Source organism: Triticum dicoccoides, chromosome 2B (genome assembly GCF_002162155.2).
Source record: "Triticum dicoccoides isolate Atlit2015 ecotype Zavitan chromosome 2B, WEW_v2.0, whole genome shotgun sequence".
Lineage (NCBI taxonomy): Eukaryota > Viridiplantae > Streptophyta > Magnoliopsida > Poales > Poaceae > Triticum > Triticum dicoccoides.
Genome location: NC_041383.1, coordinates 438193692 through 438203716, shown reverse-complemented (window position 1 = coordinate 438203716; position 10025 = coordinate 438193692).

Sequence of the window (10025 nt, the reverse complement as noted above, 5' to 3'; positions counted from 1 at the left end):
TATGGTTCGACCTCGAGACCCAGCCAGTCGGTCGAAAACACCCCACTAGCCAGACAACTTCATCATGCAAACGTGGCACGGTTAGCTCCGTCTCGACCAGCCACAACGTCTCTTGTTCTAGGCGATTCTTCTATTTTCCAAGCTTTTTTTTAGTTGTAATAACACCACGGCAAGCTAGCGCCGCTCTTCGTGTGTGCCCGTGCAAAGGTTAGACAATTGAGAGAAGAGAGATTGAGATAGCATACCTGGGACCCACCCGTAAGTGAGACAACGGTCATGCACGTGTTGACGAGGCACTCCCTCTACTCTACTCAACGCAAGTACTGTATAAAATCAAGTTATGGGACAAAGCCAACAACCGTTTGTTTTTTCAAACTGTCGACTTATGCTTTGTAGTCCAGGTTGCCAGTTCGAATCTCGTCTTTCAGATTTGTTAGTTTTAGGTCCAAATTTGATTAATGACAAGTGGGACCCCCGTGTGTTGTTCCGATATTTCAGTGTAGGATGGTTTTTTTGAACAAACACTTTGCGCGGTTAGACAAGTAACGGCACGAGTTACACGTATTTTGCAAGTTTACGAACAAAAATGATAGCGGCATAGAATATCACATCCACCCCACAGCTTAGATACTATGGTGATACGAGTTTTTACACCGTTGGAAGTGAGATCCAATGGCTTGGGAGTAGTCTTTGTAATTATGCGCAATCTCCAAACTCTCCAAAGTTTTTTTTGCAAATAAAACATTTAGGCCTCGTGTGTGCCACTGCATCTTCGATCCAACGGCTCCCCGGTGCTCATATTAGGTGCTCCCCATAGCTTAATTACCGCTACAGTGATATGAGCATCTAGGTCGTATGATCAGTGATCAGATGGCACATGCATAGTACTTGTACTTTCTGCGCATTTCCCAAACTCTATCAACCGTATATTGCAAAAACATTCAAACCTCCTACTATGGGCCATTAGATCTCAGTGAACTCGTATCACCATAGAATCTACGGTGCGGGAGCACCTCATACTCTCCTGTGCGAGAAAACATAAGGTGCTATCGCAGCTTGGATGCTACGGTGATACGAGCTTGGAGGTTGTTTGATCTGAGATCCAATGGCATCTGAGCAGTCTTTGTGCTTGTAAGCAGTGGCCGAACTCTTTTGGGGCTTTTCTGAAAAAAAACCATTCGAACCACCGAGGAGGTGTTAAGTCACAAGTCCAACGCCTCTGAAGAGCTTGTATCACCAAAGCATCTAAGGTGTGGTAGCACATGATATTCTTACATACAGGAGAATATGATGTCCTCCTTTATCTTAGATGCTACGGTGATACGAGCTTTGAGGTCGTTGGATATGGGATCAAAGGGCATCTAAGTAGTTTTTGTACAAATTGTGTGCAATTCTCAAACTCATCAAGGTTTCCTGCAAAAAAATTAAGACACATCATGTGAGCTGCTATATCTCAGATCTACAAGCTCCAAGCAACTCGTATCGACATATAGCATGTAAGGTATGGGGGCACATGATATTCTCCCAAGGAGGAGGGGTGGGGGTGCACAACCAATCGGTGGTTGGGAGGGTGGGGACAAATATAATCTAAACAACCCTAAACAGAGCTCCACAATTTTATCTAAGGTCGAGGGGTTGACCCCCGACAATCATAGCTCCGCCTAAACACAACATTTGCATGTACTGTAGCACTAGACTTAATATTCATGTTTCAGTTTCATGTTCATTTTAAATATTGAACTGAAGACTGACGGCGTTCTGGGAACGGGGGTACCCAGTCTTGCCTGCCTGCGGCCTGCAGCGTGGCTCCAGGAGTGGCCCAGTACGACCCATCTTCATCAACACATGCTCAAGACCCTCGCGAGGGGCCAAGCCTCGCAGGGCAGACGATAGGAGGCTTCCTCGGGCACGGCCTCGTCAGGCTGGCTCGCGAGGAGGCGGAGAGATCAAGGCGGGGTACCTCACGAGGTGCTCATGATGCAAGCCATGACGACCAAGGCCAGGCGGGCGCCGGCCTGCGCAGAGTCCTTGTTTCCTCTTTGGTGCAAAGGGGGCAAGCACAGGCGAGAGTATCAAGCAAAGGCAACCATTTCGGTGCAACAAGACCAAGACTAGCAGGGCGGCAGGATGGAGGTCATCGTGGAGCCCAAGCCGGCGTCATCGTCAGGGTCTTTGGCACGCGAGGACCAAATTTAGTCAGGATAAGTGTACTAGATGTTCCCCTTCAAAATGGCCAAATGTTGGCGCCCTTCCCGCTCAATATTTGGGAAGAGGCCCAGGGCCTCCGCCTATAAATAGGACTAGCCACCCACAAGGTAGAGGGATCCGCATCTGGAGACGGAGGAGACTAGAGGCATTTGATACAGATAGAGAGAGAGAGGCGACTGAACTCCCCTAGTAGTTCATCGCACCAACCAAGAATAGACCCTCGCGAGGCTGTTCTTCCCTTGTACTACTCATCATCGGCCCCAGAGGCAATCCACCACACCACACACTCGAGTAGGGTATTACACCACAATGGTGGCCTGAACCAGTATAAATCTCGTGTCCTTTGTGTTGTTCTTCGTGTAGTTTAGATCCTTGCAAGGCGATGAGACATGGGTAGGCAGGGGGTGTGATCTCCGCGTGCACCCCAGAGTTCGAACCTTGAGGGTCTGCCGGAACCCAAAATCCGACATTTGGCGCGCCAGGTAGGGGTGCGCCGGAATCCACCTTCCGTCGCCTCGTGTTTCGCCGCCCGTCGCATCCATGTCAGATGCTCGTCGAGCCCGCGCCGAGCGCCGGGCCGCTCTCGCCACTCACGTTGCCCAGACGGCCCCCGTCGACAGGCACCCCTGCCGTTCCCCGTCGCCTGCCATCAACGCTGCCACCGGCCCGACGGGGAACGAGCAGCAGGCGTCGTCCCTGCATCCTTTGGTGCAGCGAGAAGGCCGCACCGCCACCCCGTCGCTAACCCCAGCCGGTTCCTCGTCCCATGCCCGTCGCGCCCCTGCGGACGCGCACGCCGCGCTGCTCCTGGCGCGGGAGCTCCTACACTACCGTCCCGTCGACGACCTCTACGACGAGTGGCTCGCCCGCATCACCGAGCTCGACAGCGCCACTGGGGGCTCCCCTGCGCCATCCCTCTCACTGCACCGCGCCTAGCCCTGCGCGGGCGACGAAGCTCCGGGGGCGCCTCAGCTGCCTCCCCCTCAAGAAGGTGCCTTGGCCCCAAGGCGCATGGCCCCTGGGCGGAACCCACTCCGTCCGGCGCCAGCACAACAAGAGAAGAGCTGCCAAGAGATCCCTTGCCCCCAAGAAGCCGCCTGTGTGCTCCCCGCACGGGCCCGGCACAAACGCGCTCTCGCTCCAGCGCATCTAGACCCCGCGCTGCACCTGGCGGCAGCGCACAGGGACTTCCAAGATCGAGCTCTCCATCACCGAAGGCCTCCCGCGGCCACTGCAGGCTGCCGTGCCTTCACCGCCGAGCTGCGCAGCGTGGCCTGGCCGGGCAAGTTCAAGCCAGACCTGCCCCCATGCTATGATGGCATGGCTGACCCTGCGGAGTTCCTCCAGCTCTATCAGCTGGGCATCGAAGCTGCTAACGGGGACGAGAAGGTCATGGCAAACTGGTTCCCCATGGCGCTCAGGACGGCACCCGCACCTGGCTCCTGGCACGATATCCTCCTGGGATGAGATGCGTACCCGATTCATCGCCAACTTCCAACGCACCCGCGACCGGCCCCCGGCCATGAGCGACTTGCGCCGCATCAAGCAACAGCCGGGAGAGACCCTGCAGAAGTTCATCCAGCGCTTCAACAACGCTCGCCTTAAGATCCCCAAGGTGTCTGAGGAGGCCATCATCTCGGCCTTCTCCGACGGCGTGCGTGACATCAATATGAAGGAGGAGCTCGCGATTCATAAGGACATGTGCACCTCCCTGGAGCTGTTCAATCTGGCGACCAAGTGCGCTAGGGCTGAGGAAGGGCGCCTTTCCCTCCTTGAGCTGCCAGCTGCTGACCCAGAAGAGAAGAAGCCCAAGGCCAAAGACGTGAAGCGCAAGGGGGCTGTCGTGCTTGCAGTAGAGCCGGACACCAAGCAAGGCAGGGATCCGCCTGAGTCATCCAAGGGCAGCCGGTACTGCGTGTACCACGACCTCCACACCCACAACACCAATGAATGCCAAGAGCTCAGGGTCGTGCGAGAGGTGCGTGCCGGCCGACGCCCCGAGCGTAGCGACCGGGGCTATGGCCGAGGAGGAGGAAGTGGTGGAGGATGATGGGAAGACAGTGGCCCTCACCAAGGGTGGCGCGAACGACCTCGCGAGGACCGCTGGCAGGACCAGCCTCGTGAGGGAGGTTGGAGGGACCCACCTCCCGAGGGGGGTTGGAGGGATCAGCCTCGCGAGGATCGCCCACAAGGCAACACAGGCCTCCCTCCTTTGCCACCACAGCCAAGGAGGAATGAAGACCATCATTAGGACGAGGGGGCTGGAGGCTTCCAGGAGCCGCGTGCAATCGCTTGCATCTTGGGCGACGCTCAAGCCCCGGCCTCTCAGCGCATCTTCAAGAGTTTGCTCGCGAAGTGAATGCAGTCCTACCCAAGCTTGAGGCCACGCGCCCTCTCAGGTGGTCAGCGTGTGCTATCATGTTCAGCTCAGCGGATCAACTCAAGTGTGCAGCCACAGCCGGAATCCTCCCGATGCTTTGTTCCCCAATCATCAGCAATGTGCAAGTCACCAGGACCCTCATCGATGGCGGAGCATGTCTCAATGTCCTATCCATCAAGACGTTCGACAATCTCCAAGTGCCCTACAATCAGCTGCAGCCGACCAAGCCTTTCTCAGGAGTCACTGATGGTTCCACGGTTACCTTTGGGAAGCGCGACAACTACCACACCGAGCTCATTGACTTCGACATCACTCACATCTGCCTGCCATACAATGCCATCCTCGGGTACCCGGCCTTGGCCAAGTTAATGGCCGTGACCCATCATGGCTACAATGTCCTCAAGATGCCAGGAAGCGGTGAAGTCATCACGGTGCCTTGTGAAGAGAGAGACGCTGTGTGTTCTCTAGAACATGCTTTCCAAGCCGCATCAATTGAAGACCCAGATCACAGGAGCGGGAGGCTTCCCGAGGCTGCCCCTAAGAAGAAGAAGACATTGCCTGGCCCGACCCCTCGGGAGGCAGGCCCCTCAAGGTATGCGCCTGTTCAGGGGGCACCTCCTTCTGTCGCATAGGAAGGCGCACCCGGCGCCCTCCTTGAGCAAGGCTCGGGGGCTCTCTCCTGGAGGGCCATCGACTTTGCTAGGATCACGAGGGAGGCGCTCGGGCACCACTTGGAGGCGTGCTTCAATGCACGTTTCCCTCAGGAAGAATCAAGGCAAGGAGGGCCAAACCCTCGGGAGTTCGTCAGCGAGATCATTCAGGAGCTGCAGGAGTCAAGAGTCATGAGTGGCAGCCGCCGCTTACCCGCCGTAGCTCCCCATCCAGGCGAGGATGGCGGGCTGCGCGTCTGCATCGACATACCAGGACTCAACTGAGCCGCCTCTCAGGAGCGCCTCTGGCCCTCACGCGTGGGACGTTGCGAAGGTCCACCCCACAGCTACGTTCGCATGCCTTACGGCCTGCCGAACGCAGCTGCTGTGCGTCAGCGCCTCATGAGGAGCATCCTGGAGGCTCAAGCGGTCAGGCATTCCGCAGTCCTGGCGGAGATGGAGATGGTCCACGAGGAGCCGCCAGCGCCTTCGGAGCCTCCCGAGGCCCCTGGGCCTGGGGGCTCGTGAAGATCGTCTCCCGCAGCGCACGCTGTCCGCTACTTCAGCATCCCTTCATCTTCAACATTATCAGGTGACATCCTTCGAGTTTCATTTTCAGCTGGGAGCACCCCCCGGGGCTGCATCATTCCCAAGCCGCGTGGGTCCGTCCCTGCGGCATGTATCCCTTTGATTCAAGTTTTTTTAGCTTACTTTATTGGGGGTGCCCCTCGGGCTGCATTATCCCCAAGCCACCCGGGCCAGACCCAGTGGCATGTATCCCTCTTGCGTTTATTCGGGTCGTGCGTTTGACCCATCATGATGTTATTTGATGTCTGTCCACGGCACCCCTCCTCCTTCATGTCGGCCGCTTGCACATTAAAGTGGAGGGGGGGGGGTACCTGAGCATCGCGACTCATGGGCTCCTACTGGCTCTCCAGCCCTCACCCTCTGGCCTTGTCCACGGCATCGTGACCTGGCATACCAGCGATGACTGAGCCCGCTCGAGGGCTGGGACCCGAGGACGTAGAGCACCGACATCTAACCAAATTTGCAGGAACACATTACAAGTAAAGGCCCAGAGCCAGGCACAACCCGCCTTGAGGTAGGGCCGCGTGAGTCCCGCGCTGGCTCACGGGTGCGCAGATACACCTTGTCAGACCCTACCGTGCCAGCCACGTGTCAGGGCAGGGCTGTACACGCCCCAGGGGCTCCTCCTGGAGGGGAGCCCCTCCAACGCACCAGTGGAAGCACCATGCTCCGCGCTGGCTGACGACACTGCCGAGGAGCGGCTATGCCCATACACATACGGAAGCGCTATGCTCCGCGCTGGTGATAAACAACTGAGGGTGGCCCCCGGTCGCATCAACCTCAGGGAGCCCAAAGCTCAATGTCCGGCCTCATTGTAACGCCTCCCCTCGGGAGTGCCGCGCGAGGGGGCTGGGCACGGGGGCTACACCTGGGTCATGCCCAGGTGCACGCCACCCAGCCAGGCCCCTCGGACCTGGTTCGTCGCACGCCTCTCCCCGAGCAGAGCCAAGGTACGAAGGCCATTTGAACATCAAGGGGGACTCCTGAGAATCGCGACTCAGGAGCCTAACTGGTCACATAGCCCCTCACCCCTTAGTTCCGGAAGGCTAACGACGGTTGAGGTATGCGCGGGGCCGGGCTATGCCGACGTAGAACGGTAAATTCACCCATACATCTCACCTCCCTACTTGCTGTTCGTGCGTCAAGGGGGACTCCTGAGCACCGCGACTCAGGAGCCTAACTTGTCACGTAGCCCCTCACTCCTTGGTCCCGTCCTAGTTTCCGGTCGGGGCTAACAACGGCTGAGGTATGCGCGGGGCCGGGCTCTGCCGACGTAGAACACAAGCAAGTAGGAAGGAAAAACGCAAATCTCAAGGAATTCAAAAGCAAATATTATAGTCCATAGAGTGCTTTGACAATGCCAAACACAAGTTTAAACACCTCCACGAGGCAGGATGCATGTTGCAGGAACTAAAAGCAGGACGGGAGCCGCGAAGGGGTCACTTTCTGGCGGTGCCGTCGCTGGTGACGGAGCTGCGCTGGGTGACTTCGCCTCGTGGAGCCTCAGGATCGGCAGCGCCTCGCTTTGGCTTGGTGCTGAAAGCCCGGAACTTCACCAGCAGAGCCTCCGCTCAACCCTTCACGGTCTCAGCAGCGATGGTGGCAAGCTCGCCGCTCACAGGCTCCAGCAGGCTGTCAAGGTCAACGCCGGTGTCGTGGAGGTAGACATGGGTGAAGACGCGCGTCAGCGCTGCAGAAGAAAGGACACGCGCCTCAGCCTCAGCCGTGGGGCCAAGGCTGAGGGCGACATCTTCAAGGGCGCGGACCAGGAAGGGAAGCAGCTTGGCGGGGCCGTCCTCGGCGCTGGCCAGCGGGCTCTCCAGGCTGCTGTCATAAAGCGACTTCAGCAAGGTGCGAGCCTTCACCTCCAGCTTCGCGAAGGCCACACGGTCCTCGGCCAGGACCCGCGCCTTGTCGTCCAGCTCGATCCTCTTCGCCTCCAACTCCTGCTCCAGGCCTCCAGCGCACCCAAGCGGCCATGGTGTTCATCAAGTTTGGCATCCCGGTCCTTGGCGGCAGCCTCGCGAGCCTTCATGTCTTCCTCCTTCTCCTGGCAGACACGGGCCTCCTTGGCAAGCTGGTTGCGCAGGCCTTGCAGCTCACTCTCCAGCTTCTCGCAGCAACCTCGGACATCTGCTACCTCACCCAAGGCAGCATCGTGAGCGGCCTTCGCCTCAAGGATGGCCTGCTTCTCCTCGTCGCAGGCTGTCGCGGCCTGAGCCAGCGCCGCCCGGACTGAAGCATCAGAGCGGACCCAGCCAGAGGCCAGCTCCAGGCGCCCGGCCACCAAGCGAGGGTCAGCACCCAGAAGATCTTTCCGCAGCCGGTCCAGCTCAGTAGCAGCCCGATCCAGGACAGTAGAAGGAGTCGGAGAGATGGCAGTTGGCGGAGTAGGAGGAGAAGACGGCAGCGTAATCACATCACCATGAGTTGGGACCTTCTGCGCCCCGACGACTGCGGCGGTGGCGTCAGGCAAGGACACCTCGGGAGTCGCTTGGGCCATGGGGGCTGAGCTCGCCCCAGCTAGCCCCGCCAGGCCTCGCGAGGATGACCGGGCAGGAGAAGCCCGCGTCTTGCCGCCCCCTTCACCCGCGGATGGAGGTGCTGCCCCGGACAAAACCTCAGGAGCCCCCTTCAGCTTTTTCGCCGCAGGCACCGGCCTAGCCAAGGAATATGGACGTCAAGCCTCAACAACAAAGCAAGAAGCAAAATGAGAATGAAGCACTTACTGGTCATCGCTCGCGGGCTCAAGCAACCTCCGGCCGAACTTGAAGCCCGAGAGCCGGCTGCTAGGATCAACCTCAAGAGGCTCGGGAGCAGGAGGCGCATCTGCAGATCGCCTCGGAGCCGGAGCAGACCCGCGGGGAACCAGCCTTGTCCTGTCCTTCTTCGGGATCAGGGGCGAGCTCTCGCCACCTCGCTCGTCACCATCCTCATCGTCGTCCTGCATGAGGCGAAGAGCGCGGGACCTGCCCTGAGGGAGGGGCGCTCTCGAGTCCCCGTCGGTTGCCTCTGAATCGGGCTCCTCTTCCTGCTCCTCTTCTTCCTCCTCTTCGCTGGAGTTGCCGTAGGATACGTTCACCGTTGCCAGGGCCGCCAGGTCCTCGGGAACCTCTGCGGGCACAGGCCCGTCCCCATCGAAAGCGGGCATGGAGTTCACCACCTGCTCCCAATCCTCCTGAAGGAACAGGGGCATAGGAGCACCCTCCAGTCTCGCCACGTCACCCCCAACCAAGGATTGGAGGATCACGGCCAGATCTTCGTCGGCCAGGACTATGGAGCTCGGGCGAGGGGCGGTGTCAACCTCCCCGAGCCTCCACAACAGGAGCGAATATTCCCGAAGCGGAGCCACCCGGTGCTCCAGGAACTCCATCGGGAGCGACGCCCCGGTCAGCTTCACCGCGCCATGTTGCCCGGCCACATGTCCGCGTCCATCCTCTCCAGCATTGGCTTCGCGCGGGGATCAATGAGCTCCGCGCGAGACCAAGCGTCAACAGACTTGGGCTGCTCCGTGGGCAGAATCAGCCGGGGATGGATGCGCCCAGCATCCACCATGACCCACTTGCTCCTGAAGCCTTCAATCCTCTTCCCGGGCTTCGAGATGGCATTGGAGCTGCCATACGCGGCAAAGCTCGCGCACGCGGTGATGGGGCCACGAGAGACCCGGAGGTAGAAGTAATGGCGCAGCAAGGCTACCGAGGGCCTTACCCCGACATGAGCCTCACAGTAGTAGGCGAAAATCGCCAGGAGAAGAACAGAGTTGGGATGGAGGTGCGGAGCTAGCAGGTTGTAATGGTGGAGAACAGAGAGGAAGAACTCAGAAAAGTGGGGCACCAGACCGGCGGTGATGGCGCTCACGAAGAGCGGGTAGAAGGTGCTTCCTTCGCCCTGAGGAAGGGCGGAACCAACCTTAAGCACAGCCGCCCCGTCGTTGCCTTGCGCCGCCATCATCTGGCGCGTCAGGGCAAGGTTCTTCCCCGACACATTCGGAGGATCCAGAGCGGGTGAGTACCATGCTCCGGCCGGGGTCTGGCGAGGCGCCATGCCTTGCTAGGATGCAGAGTTGGAGTAGATCTGGGGATTTCGGAAGCAAGAAGAATAGGAGCGAGAAAGGGGATCTGGGCAATGACTGGAGAAGGTAAAGAAGGTAAGACTAGGTGGGTACCGCTCTTTTGTCAGTTCGTCCAGTTGTCGAGGCA